Source organism: Schistocerca piceifrons, chromosome 5 (genome assembly GCF_021461385.2).
Source record: "Schistocerca piceifrons isolate TAMUIC-IGC-003096 chromosome 5, iqSchPice1.1, whole genome shotgun sequence".
Classification (NCBI taxonomy): Eukaryota; Metazoa; Arthropoda; class Insecta; order Orthoptera; family Acrididae; genus Schistocerca; species Schistocerca piceifrons.
Window position 1 is genome coordinate 645,588,963 of NC_060142.1, and position 16,391 is coordinate 645,605,353.

Consider the following 16,391-nt stretch of genomic DNA (forward strand, 5'->3'; position numbering starts at 1 on the left):
ATTTGTATGTCCAACTTTTGATGCACTAAGCGTTTTGTAAAATTTTTTGTAAGAGTGATTCGTGCTACCAAAATTTTGGAAATGGTAGGTATCGTATATGACTTAAATTGAATGGCTATTTACAATTTGTACAGAAACCAGATGGCAGATATAAGAGTATAGGGGCATGAAAGGGAAGCAGTGGTTGGAAAGGGAGTGAGACAGGGTTGTAGCCTCTCCCCAATGTTATTCAATCTGTATATTGAGCAAGCAGTAAAGGAAACAAAAGAAAACTCCGGAGTAGGTATTAAAATCCATGGAGAAGAAATAAAAACTTTGAGGTTCAACGATGACATTGTAATTCTGTCAGAGGCAGCAAAGGACTTGGAAGAGCAGTTGAACAGAATGGACTGTGTCTTGAAAGGAGGATATAAGATGAATACCAACAAAAGAAAAACGAAGATAATTGAATGTAGTCGAATTAAGTCGGGTGATGCTCAGGGAATTAGATTAGGAAATGAGACACTTAAAGTAGTAAAGGAGTTTTGCTATTTGGGGAGCAAAATAACTGATGATGGTCGAAGTAGAGAATATATAAATTGTAGCCTGGCAATGGCAAGGAAAGCGTTTCTGAAGAAGAGAAATTTGTTAACATCCAGTATAGATTTAAGTGTCAGGAAGCCGTCTCTCAAAGTATTCGTATGGAGTGTAGCATCTATGGAAGTGAAACGTGGACGATAAATAGTCTGGACAAGAAGAGAATAGAAGCTATCGAAATGTGGTGCTACAGAAGAATGCTGAAGATTAGATTGGTAGATCACATAACTAATGAGGAGGTATTGAATAGAATTGGGTAGGGGTTTGTGGCACAGCTTGATGAGAAGAAAGGAGCGGTTGGTAGGACATATTCTGAGGCACCAAGGGATCAGAAATTTAGCATTGGAGGGTAAATATCATAGAGGGAGACCAAGAGATGAATACACTAAACAGATTTAGAAGGATGTAGGTTGCAGTAAGTACTGGGAGATGAAGAAGCGCCGGCCGGAGTGGCCGAGACTCGAACTCGGGACCTTTGCCTTTGGCGGGTAAGTGCTCTACCATCTGAGCTACCGAAGCACGTCTCACGCCCGGTCCCCACTGGTTTACTTCTGCCAGTATCTCGTCTCCTACCTTCCAAACTTTAGAGAAGCTCTCCTGCGAAACTTGCAGAACTAGCATTCCTGAAAGAACGGCTACTGCGGAGACATGGCTTAGTCACAGCCTGGGGGATTTTTCCAGAATGAGATTTTCACTCTGCAGCGGAGTGTGCGCTGATATGAAACCTTCTGGCAGATTAAAACTATGTGCTCGACCGAGATTCGAAATCAGGACCTTTGCCTTTCACGGGCAAGTGCTCTACCATCTGAGCTGCCGAAGAACGACTCACGCGCGGTCCTCACAGCTTTACTTCTGCCAATATCTCGTCTCCTACGTTCCAAAGTTTCACAGAACCTCTCCTCCTAAATTTGCTGAACTAGGACGCCTGAAGGAGCCGATACTGCGGAGACATGGCTTAGCCACAGCGGGGGGGGGATGTTTCCAGAATACGATTTTCACTCTGCAGCGGAGTGTGCGCTGACATGAAACTTCCTGGCAGATTAAAACTGTGTGTTCGACCGAGACTCGAACTCGGGTCCTTTGCCTTCCACGGGCAAGTGCTCTACCATCTGAGCTACCGAAGCACGACTAACGCCCGGTCCTCACAGCTTTACTTCTGCCAGTATCTCGTCTCCTACCTTCCAAACTTTACAAAAGCTCTCCTGCGAATCTTGCAGAACTAGCACTCCTGAAAGAACGGATACTGCGGAGACATGGCTTAGCCACAGCCTGGGGGATGTTTCCAGAATGAGACTTTCACTCTGCAGCGGAGTGCGCGCTGATATGAAACTTTCTGGGAGATTAAAACTGTGTGCCCGACCGAGACTCGAACTCGGGACCTTTGCCTTTCGTGGGTAAGTGCTCTACCATCTTTTTTTTCCTTTTTTTCGGGTCTCCTTCGTCCCCTTCAACCCGTCCTTTACGCTCGCCAGATTTTGCCTTCTCGGCCCGGCTTCTCCGCCTTTAAAGAATGAATATAACTTGATTATATGGAAGCACGCTTCTTCTGAACGACAAACGATGTATTCCCCTTCTGTTACCTTGTTTGCAAAATGGCTTGAATAAAAATAAATGTAAATTACATTGAGAAGGCAGTCACATAATTGTTATGGAAATGTAACTGCATCTGTAAATTTCGTTCTCCGTGCGTGGAAAAACGGAAAGTAGCAAACTCATTATTGCTGATAAGTAAAATTTCCTTCTTCAGTAGGTAAGGAAGTAAAATAGGCTTCTTCTGCTTGATTTTACACATAATGAACATAAATGTGTCTTCTTGTGAAAAGAAAAGGAAAGAAAGACAGAAGCTAAATAAAGGGTGTATACCAGTTTCGTCACTGTGCTTCCCCCAAAACAAAGTAATAAATACACATAGGCTTAACTGGTCTATACTGATGATCTTCTCTGATTACTTTCTGTTGTAAATCCTCCTTTTGCTACGTGAAGTACAAACTTTAACGAAAAATCATTCGTCTAAGATACGAAACGCTTGGGTGTGTAGTGTAAATTACGCATTTCTATTGGTTACAGTATTGTTTTAGTTAGAAAATTTGCGGAATTTTCTTTGTATTTTTTAGTACACATCAACTAGTGGTGCTCAGTTGTAAGGTATACCCAGAAGTCCTCCCTATTGCTTGATTCTTTTGTTAGGATGTAACGCAACGTTTGGCCTTTCAACCAGTTAATTGCGTTTCGTTTTGTTTTAGAGTAAGGTATACCGTCACGGTTTGAACATTCAGCAGTCGTAACGGCATTGGGCATAGTTCTGCTGACGCTCGCTATCTTTTGACTTATAGAGAGCCATATTTCTTTTACCCTGTCATACAACAATCCATGCTCATCGGTATCTGGTATATTACATAATGGACACAGCGGTGACTCGGCCAATCGAATAGAGTGAAGTTTAGAGTTGGTCATAATTTTTCCGTTTACAGCAAAGTACCAGGTCGATTTGACATACGTTGGCAGGTTTCGGCAGTAAATATTTTCCCATATTGTTTCCCAGTTATAAAAAGGATACTTTTGTTCTACGTCGTTTCTGGGTTTGTCTTTCATCAAGTTATTGTAAAGTTCTTTTACTTTCATGATGTCTTTTCCAGGAATCCTTGCCTGTATGTAGCTGTATTCTACGAAAAAGTATTTCAAGTGGTATAGTCCGTTGGGTATGTGTTGGACATTTATAGGTGCACTGACGTCAGCAGGAGCTATTTCGTTTAACAAATGTGCAGCAAGGGTACCACTTGGTTCTTTCGATTGTTTGTATATGATAGCAAGGTATAAGGCTTGCGCTTTTTTGCTTACATCGGTGAGATTTAACCCACCACATTTCGTAGGGAGCATCAGAATGTCATATTTGACTTTGAAAATACGTCCACGGCTCACAAAGTGTCCTAGTGCAGATGCGATGCTTTTCAACAAAGTCGCAGGCGTTGGCAGAACTTGTGCTACATAATTAACTTTGGATGTGATGTATACATTTTCCACTGTTACTTTTTGAAGTTCATCGAGTTTCCTAATGTTATGTGCTTGTACAGAGGCGCGTATGCTGTTAAGTAATTTTCGATAATTCGCAGCAATAGTGTGCTTGATATTTCTTTTAAAATCTATGCCGAGACATTTCATGGCTACAAGCTCGCGTAACAGATCCTGCGTTTGCGTCCCAATTCCTCGGCCGATGTTGAAAATCCCCGACTTTGTTCTATTAAGTTTTGCACCAGATGCCTGTTCATATTTTATTACTGTTCGTAGAGCGCTCTGTACTTCAGCGCCATTCACGACTAGGAAGCCAACATGATCAGCGTACGCCTTGCACACGATCTTTTCTCCATGTATTTGTAGTCCTTGTAGATGTTTCATAAGGGAGGCAAGCAGGGGCTCGATGGCGATGGCGAAGAGTGCCGTTGACATTGGACACCCTTGCCTGATGGAGCTGGTGACGTCAATCTGGCGGCTAATGTGTCCATTGATGACAAATGTGGCTGAGTTGTTTGTTAATGTATTTCTTACCACCGCAATGAAGCTAGGTGGGAAGCCCATTGCGCCCATGGTGCGAAGGAGAAAACTATGATTAACCCTGTCGAAGGCTTTATCAAAGTCGAGTGAGATGAGTGCACATTTTATTTTGCAGACGTCGACCGTTGAGATTAGGTCCCTGTAATCACAGAGGGTCTGGAGAATTCTCCTATCTTTGCCCACACTTGTTTGATAAGGGCCAGTGACGCTGGTCATTGTGGTTTTCAGCCTGCGATCGAGGATGCTGCCAAAGATTTTGTAATCGCTGTTTAAAAGCGTAATTGGCCTCAGAGCGCTTATAGATTTCGTATTGGTAGTTTTTGGCACTAACACTACGAGTCCCTCACGAAATTCTTTCGGGATGTCATTTTCAGAGTTTAGCAGTTCGTTGCAGATGAGAGTAAACTTCCCTTTTACGAGGCCACTGAATCTGCGATAAAATTCTGCCGGAATTCCATCTGTCCCTGGAGCCTTATTTTTCGTGCTTCCATATATAGCTTCTTCGACGTCTTCTTCAGTCACTTGCGAGATGAGAGTTTGTGCTTCCGCGTGGCATACTTTGCCCTGGAGGTTGATCATTAACTCGTCTTGAAGCTGTTCGTCATCCGGTGGACTAGACATTAAGGATTCAAAATGCTATACGATTGCCTTTTTAATCTCTCTTTGCTTCGTCAACTTCCTTCCATCATCAGTTGTTATTTCAGATAATATCTTGCGAGACGCCCTTTTGCTTTCACGAATGACATGATAAATGGAAGTGACCTCGTGCTGTGCTATATTCTGGGCATGCGACCTTATTTGGTAGCCTTACAGTTGTTTACGCCGTAATGCTAAAATTTTTGCTTTAATTTTGTTAATTCTTTCGTAGTTGTCCACAACTGTTGCATCGGACGAGTACAAATCCCTTAGACATTTAAAGTAAATTTCTATAGTTGATTTGTACCAAAAGTTTTCGTCTTTTGAGTAGTTTATGAAAAACCTCCGTATTTTAGGTTTGGCATCTTTCAGCCACCAGTCAGTGCCAGAGTTGTACGAGCTAAATTTGCTTTCACGCTCTCTCCATACCTTGTAAAATGCCTCCTGACAAGCATGGTCTTCCAGATGTGACACGTTGAACTTCCATGTGCCTCTACTTCGAAAGGTCCCTTGTTTTATCAGATTGATTGTGCATATGTGTGCAGCATGATCCGAAAAAACGGTAGGCCATACTTCGGACTGCAAAATGAGGTGTTTCAAATTGTGCGTTACATATATCCTGTCGAGACGGCTCGCCGAGTGACTTGTGGAGTGGGTGAAGCCAGGGGCTGCACCGTGCATGTGTTCCCATGAGTCTTTTAGTCTTAAGTCATTAACTATACGTTCCAGTTCAGTACACTTGTTGAAATTTGGAGTTTGGTCTTTGGTATGCAAAACACAGTTAAAATCTCCTCCCAGGATAAGGAGTTCATATCGAGTTCCAAATAGTGGGACAATTTCTTCTTTAAAGAACTCCGTTCTGCGGTGCCTGTTACTGGATCCTGAAGGGGCATACACGTTAATGAGTCGTATTTTGTTTATTGTGGCCGCTATGCCTTTACTGTTTGGTAGTTTTACTACATCTTGGATTACTATGCCCTCCTTTGGGAGCAGAGCCGTACCCATTTCCGGTCCATTCCCTGGGTTTCAAATGGTTCAAATGGCTCTGAGCACTATGGGACTTAACATCTATGGTCATCAGTCCCCTAGAACTTAGAACTACTTAAACCTAACTAACCTAAGGACATCACACAACACCCAGTCATCACGAGGCAGAGAAAAATCCCTGACCCCGCCGGGAATCGAACCCGGGAACCCGGGCGTGGGATTTCCCTGGGTTTGTAATGGCGTTGAAGCCAGGTACGTTACCAAGCGCAAGGTCTGTCAGTTCTTGTAGAAGTATAATGTCACTGTCAGAAGCATACATAAAATCTTTTAAAGTCTGTACTTTAAAGGAACTATGAATCTTATTCAGGTTTACTGTCGCGATTGTGTATGCTTGTATGTCAGACATTCTTCGCTCTACTTGATCTAACTTCAAAAAACAATCTTCTGTTTTGTCTCGCAAACGTCAGCTTTAAAACGCAGCTTAATAATATTCACCGGTATCAAATGTTTCAGTGGTGTGTCTTTGTTCTTTAGAATGTTCGTTCGCGGAGACGTCTTCGTTCAAGAAATCAGGCACCTGTGGGGCTAGCTTACAGTCTGTCTTAGTTTCTGAAACTTCTGTCATTTCTGCGTCGGCATTGTTATGGTCGCTTTCGTCTGCCCAGCTGGTTGAGGTTGTCGTCGTGGGTGGGACGAGTGAAGCTTCATGAGAGTGACTCGTTTCTTGGGGGTGGTTGGATGCTTTCTTTGTTGTCTTTCCTTGGACGTCTCGTTTCTCCAACGCAGAAGCGGAACGCTCCTCAGAAACTGGTGTCGCTTTCGTGTTGCTATAGATCTGTTGGCTTAAGGTACTACCTTTGCGCACCAGCCGGCGTTTCTTATTTTTCTTTGGAGAATTGCCTCTCGACGGACTTTCTTCAGTATCCAAGTTAGTGTCGCTTTCCTGCAAGGTGTGTCGGTCTTCAACTTCTGGCGGATCTGCTGCCTTTACAGTTGCAGGTGCCTGTTTCGGTGGAACTTTAACTGTTTCCGTAGATTGGCGGGACTCTTGTAGGTCGTCAGATATGACGGCACTGACGTACATCGGAATTTCAGTGTCTGGAGAATTGGTATTTGCACACGATTCAGGGGCTGAGGAAGCAGGTGGCCGTTCACGTGCCACGGCGGCGTAAGTTCCCGGCAGTGTTGTCATCGCCGGTGGCCTGGCGGCCTCGCCGGGCGGCAGCTGCGCCACGCGCCGCTGTATACATTCTGCGCGAATGTGCCCAGGCTTGTTACAGGCGGCACAGGTTCGCCGTTGGTCGTCATAAATTACAATCCCTCTATATCCGCAGACATTGATGTACGACGGGATGTGCTTTTGTAACTCTACTCGAAGCTGTCGTACGCCATTTAGTACTGGGAATTTATGCGCGCTTGACCATTTCCCGGCAAAGTTGCTGAGCACTTTCCCGAAGGGTGAAATTTCAGCATTAATTTGGCCTGTTGTGATCTCAAAAGGCAGCTCGAAGATGCGAATTGTGCGAATGCCAAAACCAGCATGTGCAACGGTGACTTCACCAACGATTCCATCTGAGTGCTTAAATTTCATGACACCTTCGGAAGACTTAACTATTTTCTCGCACAACTCGGAACTACGCATTTTAACAAACACGACACAAGCTACAATCGACAGGTGGATCCCAATTTCATCATTAAAGGAGAGCTTCACATCTTCTTCTAACCAATTTTCTACTTCAAACGACTTGGGTCTGGCATATCGAGGATCAAAGGTAAGTTTCAACGTATCTTTTCGACTTGGTTGAGCCATCACTGCATGCTACTCATTACTTCTCGAAGTGTTCTATAAACAGAGTTTTAAGCCGCAGCAAGCGCAAGACTTACCACGCGGAAGCCCAGACGGCGCAGCGCACACCACACTACGTCCTACCTCCACGCCGTCCGCCAGCGAACTGTGGCCATCTGAGCTACCGAAGCACGACTCACGCCCGGTCCTCACAGCTTTACTTCTGCCAGTATCTCGTCCCTACCTTCCAAACTTTACAGAAGCTCTCCTCCGAAACTTGCAGAACTAGCACTCCTGAAAGAACGGATACTCTGTTACAGGAAATGTTCAAAATGTCCTCCGTTAGCGAGGATACATGCATATACCCTCAGTCGCATGGAATCCCTGATGCGCTGATGCAGCCCTGGAGAATGGCATATTGTATCACAGCCGTCCACAATACGAACACGAAGAGTCTCTACATTTGGTACCGGGGTTGCGTAGACAAGAGCTTTCAAATGCCCCCATAAATGAAAGAGGGTTGAGGTCAGGAGAGCGTGGAGGCCATGGAATTGGTCCGCCTCTACCAATCCATCGGTCACCGAATCTGTTGTTGAGAAGCGTACGAACACTTCGACTGAAATGTGCAAGAGCTCCATCGTGCATGAACCACATGTTGTGTCATACTTGTAAAGGCACATGTTCTAGCAGCACAGGTAGAGTATCCCGTATGAAATCATGATAACGTGCTCCATTGAGCGTAGGTGGAAGAACATGGGGCCCAATCAAGACATCACCGATAATGCCTGCCCAAACGTTCACAGAAAATCTGTGTAGATGACGTAATTGCACAATTGCGTGCGGATTCTCGTCAGCCCACACATGTTGATTGTGAAAATTTACAATTTGATGACGTTGGAATGAAGCCTCATCCGTAAAGAGAACATTTGCACTGAAATGAGGATTGACACATTGTTGGATGAACCATTCGCAGAAGTGTACTCGTTGAGGCCAATCAGCTGCTGATAGTGCCTGCACACGCTGTACATGGTACGGAAACAACCGGTTCTCCCGTAGCACTCTCCATACAGTCACGTGGTCAACGTTGCCTTGTACAGCAGCAACTTCTCTGACGCTGACATTAGGGTTATCGTCAACTGCACGAAGAATTGCCTAGTCCATTGCAGGTGTCCTCGTTGTTCTAGGTCTTCTCCAATCGCGAGTCATAGGCTGGAATGTTCCGTGCTCCCTAAGACGCCGATCAATTGCTTCGAACGTCTTACTGTCGGGACATCTTCGTTCTGGAAATCTGTCTCGATACAAACGTACCGCGCCATGGCTATTGCCCCGTGCTAATCCATACGTCAAATGGGCATCTGCCAACTCTGCATTTGTAAACATTGCATATACTGCAAAACCACGTTCGTGATGAACACTAACCTCTTGATGCTACGTACTGATGTGGTTGATGCTAGTACTGTAGAGCAATGAGTCGCATGTCAACACGAGCACCGAAGTCAACATTACCTTCCTTCAATTGGGCCAACTGGCGGTGAATCGAGGAAGTACAGTACATACTGATGAAACTAAAATGAGCTCTAACATGGAAATTAAGCGTTTCAGGACACATGTCCACATAACTTCTTTTCTTTATTTGTGTGTGAGGTATGTTTCCTGAAAGTTTGGCCGTACTTTTTTGTAACACCCTGTGTATGTGCAGTTCATGGTTAGAAATCGATTTTGGTATAAGTAAAGTTATCAGAGCAAAGTTATTTCAAATAACTAATTTTATGCCATTGCACAACTGGCATTATTCAAGTCAAGATATAATTTTATCAAGTAAACATCAGGGCCAAAAGTTAATTTTGCAGTACCATCTTAATGCCATTGCACAAACGGCATTGTTCTCTTAAACTTGATTTCTGAGTCAAAAACATGTTTCATTACTGGCAGAATGGAGGAGTGCATGAAACAAGTTCGCTGATGCAGTCAGATGCAGGTTTGTTTAATAATTATTTTGGAACAATTTTATCCTTGATACTTTCACTAATTAAAAAGGAAACAATTTTTGTTAGATACTTTCACTTTTAAAGATAATTTTGGACATGATACTTTCAAACGTTAAGAAAAATCACACTGTATAGATGCGGCACTAAATTACTGCTCTAACTGGAACGTTTTATGTGTTACATATTAGAAGCGCTAGCTTCTTTCATTGTAGAAAGTTGTATTAGTTGTCATGAGCTGCTACGGTCGCGGGTCGCGGGTTCGAATCCTGCGTCGGGCATGGATGTGTGTGATGTTCTTGTGTTAGTTAGGTTTAAGTAGTTCTAAGTTCTATGGGACTGATGACCTCAGAAGTTAAATCCCATAGTGCTCAGAGCCATTTTTGAAACCAACGACATCTGCACAGCAATTCGGAGAGGTTGCCAATAGCTAGACCGATTGTGGTGTACCGCTGGTCGGGGCCCGCGCAGGCATTCCTGTTTTCAGGCTTGCTTTACTGTTTGTTCCGAGACGCAGTTTTTCTTAGTTACTCTTTATGTGGCTAGCTTTTAATTCCTTATCTATCTCTGCCGATGTGATGAAGCTGGAATATTTGTTGCCTCGCTTCTTACGGGAACATTCCATAGCATACACTCTGCAGGCACGCAGTAGTTCCTCGCCTACTACTGGAAAGCTTCGTCTGATCCAGTACTTTCATCCAAAAGGGAAGTTCGCTCATACTTTACACGCTTTACATGCGTCTTGGTTGAAAATCCCTCGACATGAGAGTTCAAGAAGGTGCCACTACATGGTTTCTCATCACCTCAAAATCCCTGCTTTGTGTGTCATGGTAAGAAATATTGCTACACACGTCTCCAGTACTTAACATTTCATAGACATACGTGCGGTATACGTCACACTAACATGTTGATACTCCTTCTTCTGAGACAACAATAGAGTTTCTGTCTGAGAACTGTGTACTACACACTTAGTGTCTTTACATACTGAGCTTAGTCACTGTGAAAACAGAAGGTTTTGCTGCTATGTACCTTGCTATTTTACGATGAGCTGAAAGATACTGCAAGGAAAGTTGTGTATGGAGGCACTCTTTTTTTCACTCAAATCGAATGATCCCAAACGCGATATTAATAACCTAATTGTAATTTCATGACTGAAAATAAATTTTCATTTAATCTCTCGTCGCCGTAGAGGTTATTGGAGGAGGAGCAGACGTTTGGTTTGAGGAAGGATGGAGAACGAGATGTCGTATCTATCCATGCATTTTCCTTAAAAAAATTAAGAGGATTACAAACAGTCTGATTACATGACTGTATAGAAAACTGTACTGTCATTCTTGTGAATTCGAGATTAGTGATTTGGCCACCGTGCTACTTCGCTGAGTTAATTAAGAAGCGAATGCACCATTTATACAAATATAAGAGAGAGGGACAGTTATATAAAGAACTTAACCAACCTGCCACAGATGTTGCAGGTACAACAGAGTAAGTTAAAAGAAAATGCTAAGTGGAACGAGGCAGCTGCTAACCAAGCGACAGCTTCGAGCAATGGCAGTAGGAAAATGACAGAATATACTGAATTAAACCAAAATGTTTGAAAGTACTTTCATGAGGATGTGAAAGATAGGTCGAAAATGTCGTAATAGAAGTAACTGAAAAGCAATGTACGTACGAATAAAATAGAACGGAAAGTTCACTATTAAAATGTAAGTAGGCAGAACAATTGACAACGGAGATAAAATTGTACAAGCATTCTAACATTGAATCAAATGTTTGCATACTCGTAATTCAAAACTGAACGAAAAACGTAGAGAATTAAGAATTCAAACATACGTTCCACAACTGACACGAGATGAGGTGTATATTGTCATTCGATATGTGAGAGTCGTGTGGGCACCGTGAGATGACAAAGGGTTAACAGAAGTTATTAAAACTGGAGAGAAAGCAGTGCAACAGAAACCTGAAAACTGCTGTATAAAATGTCTGCAGAGCATGACTGTTGCTTAAAACTTGAACAATCCTGTTACTACTCTATTTCATATGAAAGACGTAGGAGCAGCCCTAGAATTTATGTGCTCTCCACCTCTTCTCTGTAATTTACTAGATATTCACTAAAATTATCAACAGACGCAAGGAAAATGTTGGGTTTTAATCAACTAATGGAACAAGCTGCATTTAGAGCTGAATGTTGCGCAATGGACCATTTGCAGGTCTTAATGATATTGCAGAACGAGGCAGTGAACATGAATTACCACTTCGTGAGTGATAACTACATGGCAACAGGGCTCAGAAAGCTGTGTCACCCTCAGCCCATAGACGTCACTGGATGCGGATATGAAGCGGCATGTGGTCAGCACGCCGCTCTCTCAGCCATTGTCAGCTTACGAGACCGGAGTCGCTACTTCTTAGTCATGTAGCTCCGCAATTGGCCTCAAGGGCTGAGTGCGCGCCGCTAGCCGACAGCGCCCAGCAGACCGGGCGGTCACCCATCCAAGTGCTAGCGAAGCCCGACAGCGCTTAACTTCAGTATTCTGGCGGGAACAGGTGTTACCACTGCGGCAAGGCCGTTGGCTTGTGAGTAAAGACGGTGGGGAAAAAATTCAATTTGAACAAAAATTGTACTGACAGCCTTTGAGAAATAAGACGTTCATGGCACCCACTTTAATGTATTGACGAATACATTGAAATACGTATGAATTCAGTAGCAGCGATGGCGAGGTGTGACAGAATCTCTGACCAGAGAGTTGTTTATCGTTGCTAGTCTGCGCTTGACCGCGCGAGAGTTCAGTTGCGAGAAGGTAGTTGTACGTAGCGAGTCGCGAGAGCATGTAGTTCAGTTGCGAGAAGGTAGTTGTACGTAGCGAGTCGCGAGAGCTTGTAGTTCAGTTGCGAGAAGGTAGTTGTACGTAGCAAGTCGCGAGAGCTTGTAGTTCAGTTGCGAGAAGGTAGTTGTACGTAGCGAGTCGCGAGAGCTTGTAGTTCAGTTGCGAGAAGGTAGTTGTACGTAGCGAGTCGCGAGAGCTTGTAGTTCAGTTGCGAGAAGGTAGTTGTACGTAGCGAGTCGCGAGAGCTTGTAGTTTAGTTGCGAGAAGGTAGTTGTACGTAGCGAGTCGCGAGAGCTTGTAGTTCAGTTGCGAGTTAGCAGTTGCGAGTCGGAGTTGTGTGTGAGGAGTCGGCGGGGGTCAACATGGGTCTCTGGTCAAGGTTCGGGACGAGGTATATTGTTAAATAAGGTACTGAAGCAACATTGCGCTCAGCCAATAACATTTGTTAATTGTAATTAATTTTGTTCAAGAAATGCCCCAATAATAATTTTGTTTTCAAAGCAATCATTTTTAAGAAAAGAATCATTCCAATTGCAACAATATTTCCTATGCTTTTCCTCCCAGAATCAATTTATCAGGTTAATTATTGCACAGGGCCGAAGGTCAGCGCAGCTGGCCTTATAAAATTTATCAGGTTCATGTTAACATTAATTGTGTGAGGACTTAACATTTTTGCACATTTTTATTATCATTGAGTCTTATTACTGTGGGCAGCTAACATTTGGCACTATTTGCAATTCTATTCAATCGTTTTCACTTCAATATTTTTACGGGGAGGTTACACTTAGCACGATGTCCATTTACATTTCATTAATTATTGTCTTTCATTTTTGTGGGGAGGTTACAACATGCGTAATGTTACAGCTTGCACTATACTTTTCAGGGTACCGAACAGTTAAGATTTGAAACAGCAATCAGATAAGAAGATCCTATGGTGACAACTATCCAACGTTATGAAATAAAATCGTCACAACTTCTGAACCGTTTGCGTTAGGACACCGAGCGGTTGGCAGCGGGGCATGATGAGAATTAGTATGAGCTGTATGGTTTGGTTTAGCGACGGAGTCCACTTTTATTTGCATAGGTACGTTGATAAGCAAAACTGGCGCATTTGTGTACTAAGAATACTCATTTCACGATCAAGAAGTGTCTTCACCCTGAACGGGTAACTGTATGGTGTGCAATGTCCAGTCACGGAGTAATCGATGTGATATTCCTTGATGGCACGGTGAATACCGAAAGGTACGCTAAGGTTTTGGAAGATGATTTCATCCCCATGATCCAAATTAACATTGATTTCGACATGATGTGGTTCGAGCAAGACGGAGCTCGACGCTGCCGAAGCAGGAGAGTGTTGATGTCCTGGAGGAACACTTTGGGGCTGCATTCTAGCTCTATGCTACCGAGAGGCCACTGCCATGGCCCTCGCGTGGCCACCATATTCCGGATCTGAACATCTGCAACTCCTTTTTTCGAGCTATATTAAAAACAAAGTGTACAGCAATAGCCCCAAAATCATTGCTGAGCTGAAAACAGCCATTCAGGTCGTCGACAGCAATGATGTTCCGACACTTCAGCGGATCGTGCAGAAATTCGCTATTCGTCTGCGGCACATCATCACCAATGATGACAGGCGTATCGAATGTGTCATAACCTAAATCCGAATATTATCTGTAGTGACGTTTACGTCTTGAATAATGTATGTGCACGCTGTAGTTTGTAACTAATTTACGTAACTAATTTACGTTATACATATAGACCGTTTCATTTCCTGAAACTGACAAACTAATAAGGAATGTGTATGACTAAACACATGATAGAAGGTTGTATACATGGAAGAACCCTGGAGATACTAAAAGGTATCAGATAGTTTATATAATGGTAAGACAGAGATTTAGGAACCAGGTTTTAAATTGTAAGACATTTCCAGGGGCATATGTGGACTCTGACCACAATCTATTGGTTATCACCTGTAGATTAAAACTGAAGAAACTGCAAAAAGGTGGGAATTTAAGGAGATGGGACCTGGATAAACTGAAAGAACCAGAGGTTGTACAGAGTTTCAGGGAGAGCATAAGGGAACAATTGACAGGAATGAGGGAAAGAAATACAGTAGAAGAAGAATGGGTAGCTTTGAGGGATGAAGTAGTGAAGGCAGCAGAGGATCAAGTACGTAAAAAGACGAGGGCTAGTAGAAATCCTTGGGTAACAGAAGAAATATTGAATTTAACTGATGAAAGGAGAAAATATAAAAATGCAGTAAATGAAGCAGGCAAAAAGGAATACAAACGTCTTAAAAATGAGATCGACAGGAATTGCAAAATGGCTAAGCAGGGATGGCTAGAGGACAAATGTAAGGATGTAGAGGCTTATGTCACTAGGAGTAAGATAGATATTGCCTACAGGAAAATTAAAGAGACCTTTGGAGATAAGAGAACCACTTGTATGAACATCAAGAGCTCAGAGTGGAAACCCAGCTCTAAGCAAAGAAGGGAAAGCAGAAAGGTGGAAGGAGTATATAGAGGGTCTATACAAGGACGATGTACTTGAGGACCATATTATGGAAATGGAAGAGGATGTAGATGAAGATGAAATGGGAGATACGATACTGCGTGAAGAGTTTGACAGAACACTGAAAGACCTGAGTCGAAACAAGGCCCCCGGAGTAGATAACATTCCATTGGAACTACTGACGGCCTTGAGAGAGCCAGTCCTGACAAAACTCTACCATCTGGTGAGCAAGATGTATGAAACAGGCGAAATACCCTCAGACTTCAAGAAGAATATAATAATTCCAATCCCAAAGAAAGCAGGTGTTGACAGATGTGAAAATTACCGAACAATCAGTTTAATAAGCCACAGCTGCCAAATACTAACACGAATTCTTTACAGACGAATGGAAAAACTAGTAGAAGCCGACCTCGGGGAAGATCAGTTTGGATTCCGTAGAAATACTAGAACACGTGAGGCGATACTGACCTTACGACTTCTCTTAGAAGAAAGATTAAGGAAAGGCAAACCTACGTTTCTAGGATTTTTAGACTTAGAGAAAGCTTTTGACAATGTTGACTGGAATACTCTCTTTCAAATTCTAAAGGTGGCAGGGGTAAAATACAGGGAGCGAAAGGCTATTTACAATTTGTACAGAAACCAGATGGCAGTTATAAGAGTCGAGGGACATGAAAGGGAAGCAGTGGTTGGGAAGGGAATAAGACAGGGTTGTAGCCTCTCCCCGATGTTATTCAATCTGTATATTGAGCAAGCAGTAAAGGAAACAAAAGAAAAAGTCGGAGTAGGTATTAAAATCCATGGAGAAGAAATAAAAACTTTGAGGTTCGCTGATGACATTGTAATTCTGTCAGAGACAGCAAAGGACTTGGAAGAGCAGTTGAACGGAATGGATGGTGTCTTGAAGGGAGGATATAAGATGAACATCAACAAAAGCAAAACGAGGATAATGGAATGTAGTCGAATTAAGTCGGGTGATGTTGAGGGTCTTAAATTAGGAAATGAGACACTTAAAGTAGTAAAGGAGTTTTGCTATTTGGGGAGCAAAATAACTGATGATGGTCGAAGTAGAGAGGATATAAAATGTTGAAACGTCCCCTTTGAAGAATTATACAAGACTGTCCTTAAACTGACATACAATATTTTTAGCGCAACGCAATCTGACTTTCAAAAATCCCTACAAAAGAATGGCCCTGACTAACATTAACCTATAGGTTTCACAAATCACTTACCTCACAAAAATCTTGGTTACTCGAACTACTGCAATACAGGGAGCACCACTACTGCCAGCTAAATAAAAGATTCAAACTATGGAAGGCACTAACTACTGATAGGGATAGTTAGCAAATGAAAGATATTAATAGAGAACAAACAATGTATTTACCTTAATAGTCATAATATATATAGCAGTTCATGACAAATTACAAAACTCCGGCATCTCTCTCCCCACATCTACCACTGGTGGCGGCTCACCTCCAACTGCGCAACGCTACGAGCTGCCGCTGCCGCTGCCCAACACTACAATGGCAGACAACAATGCAA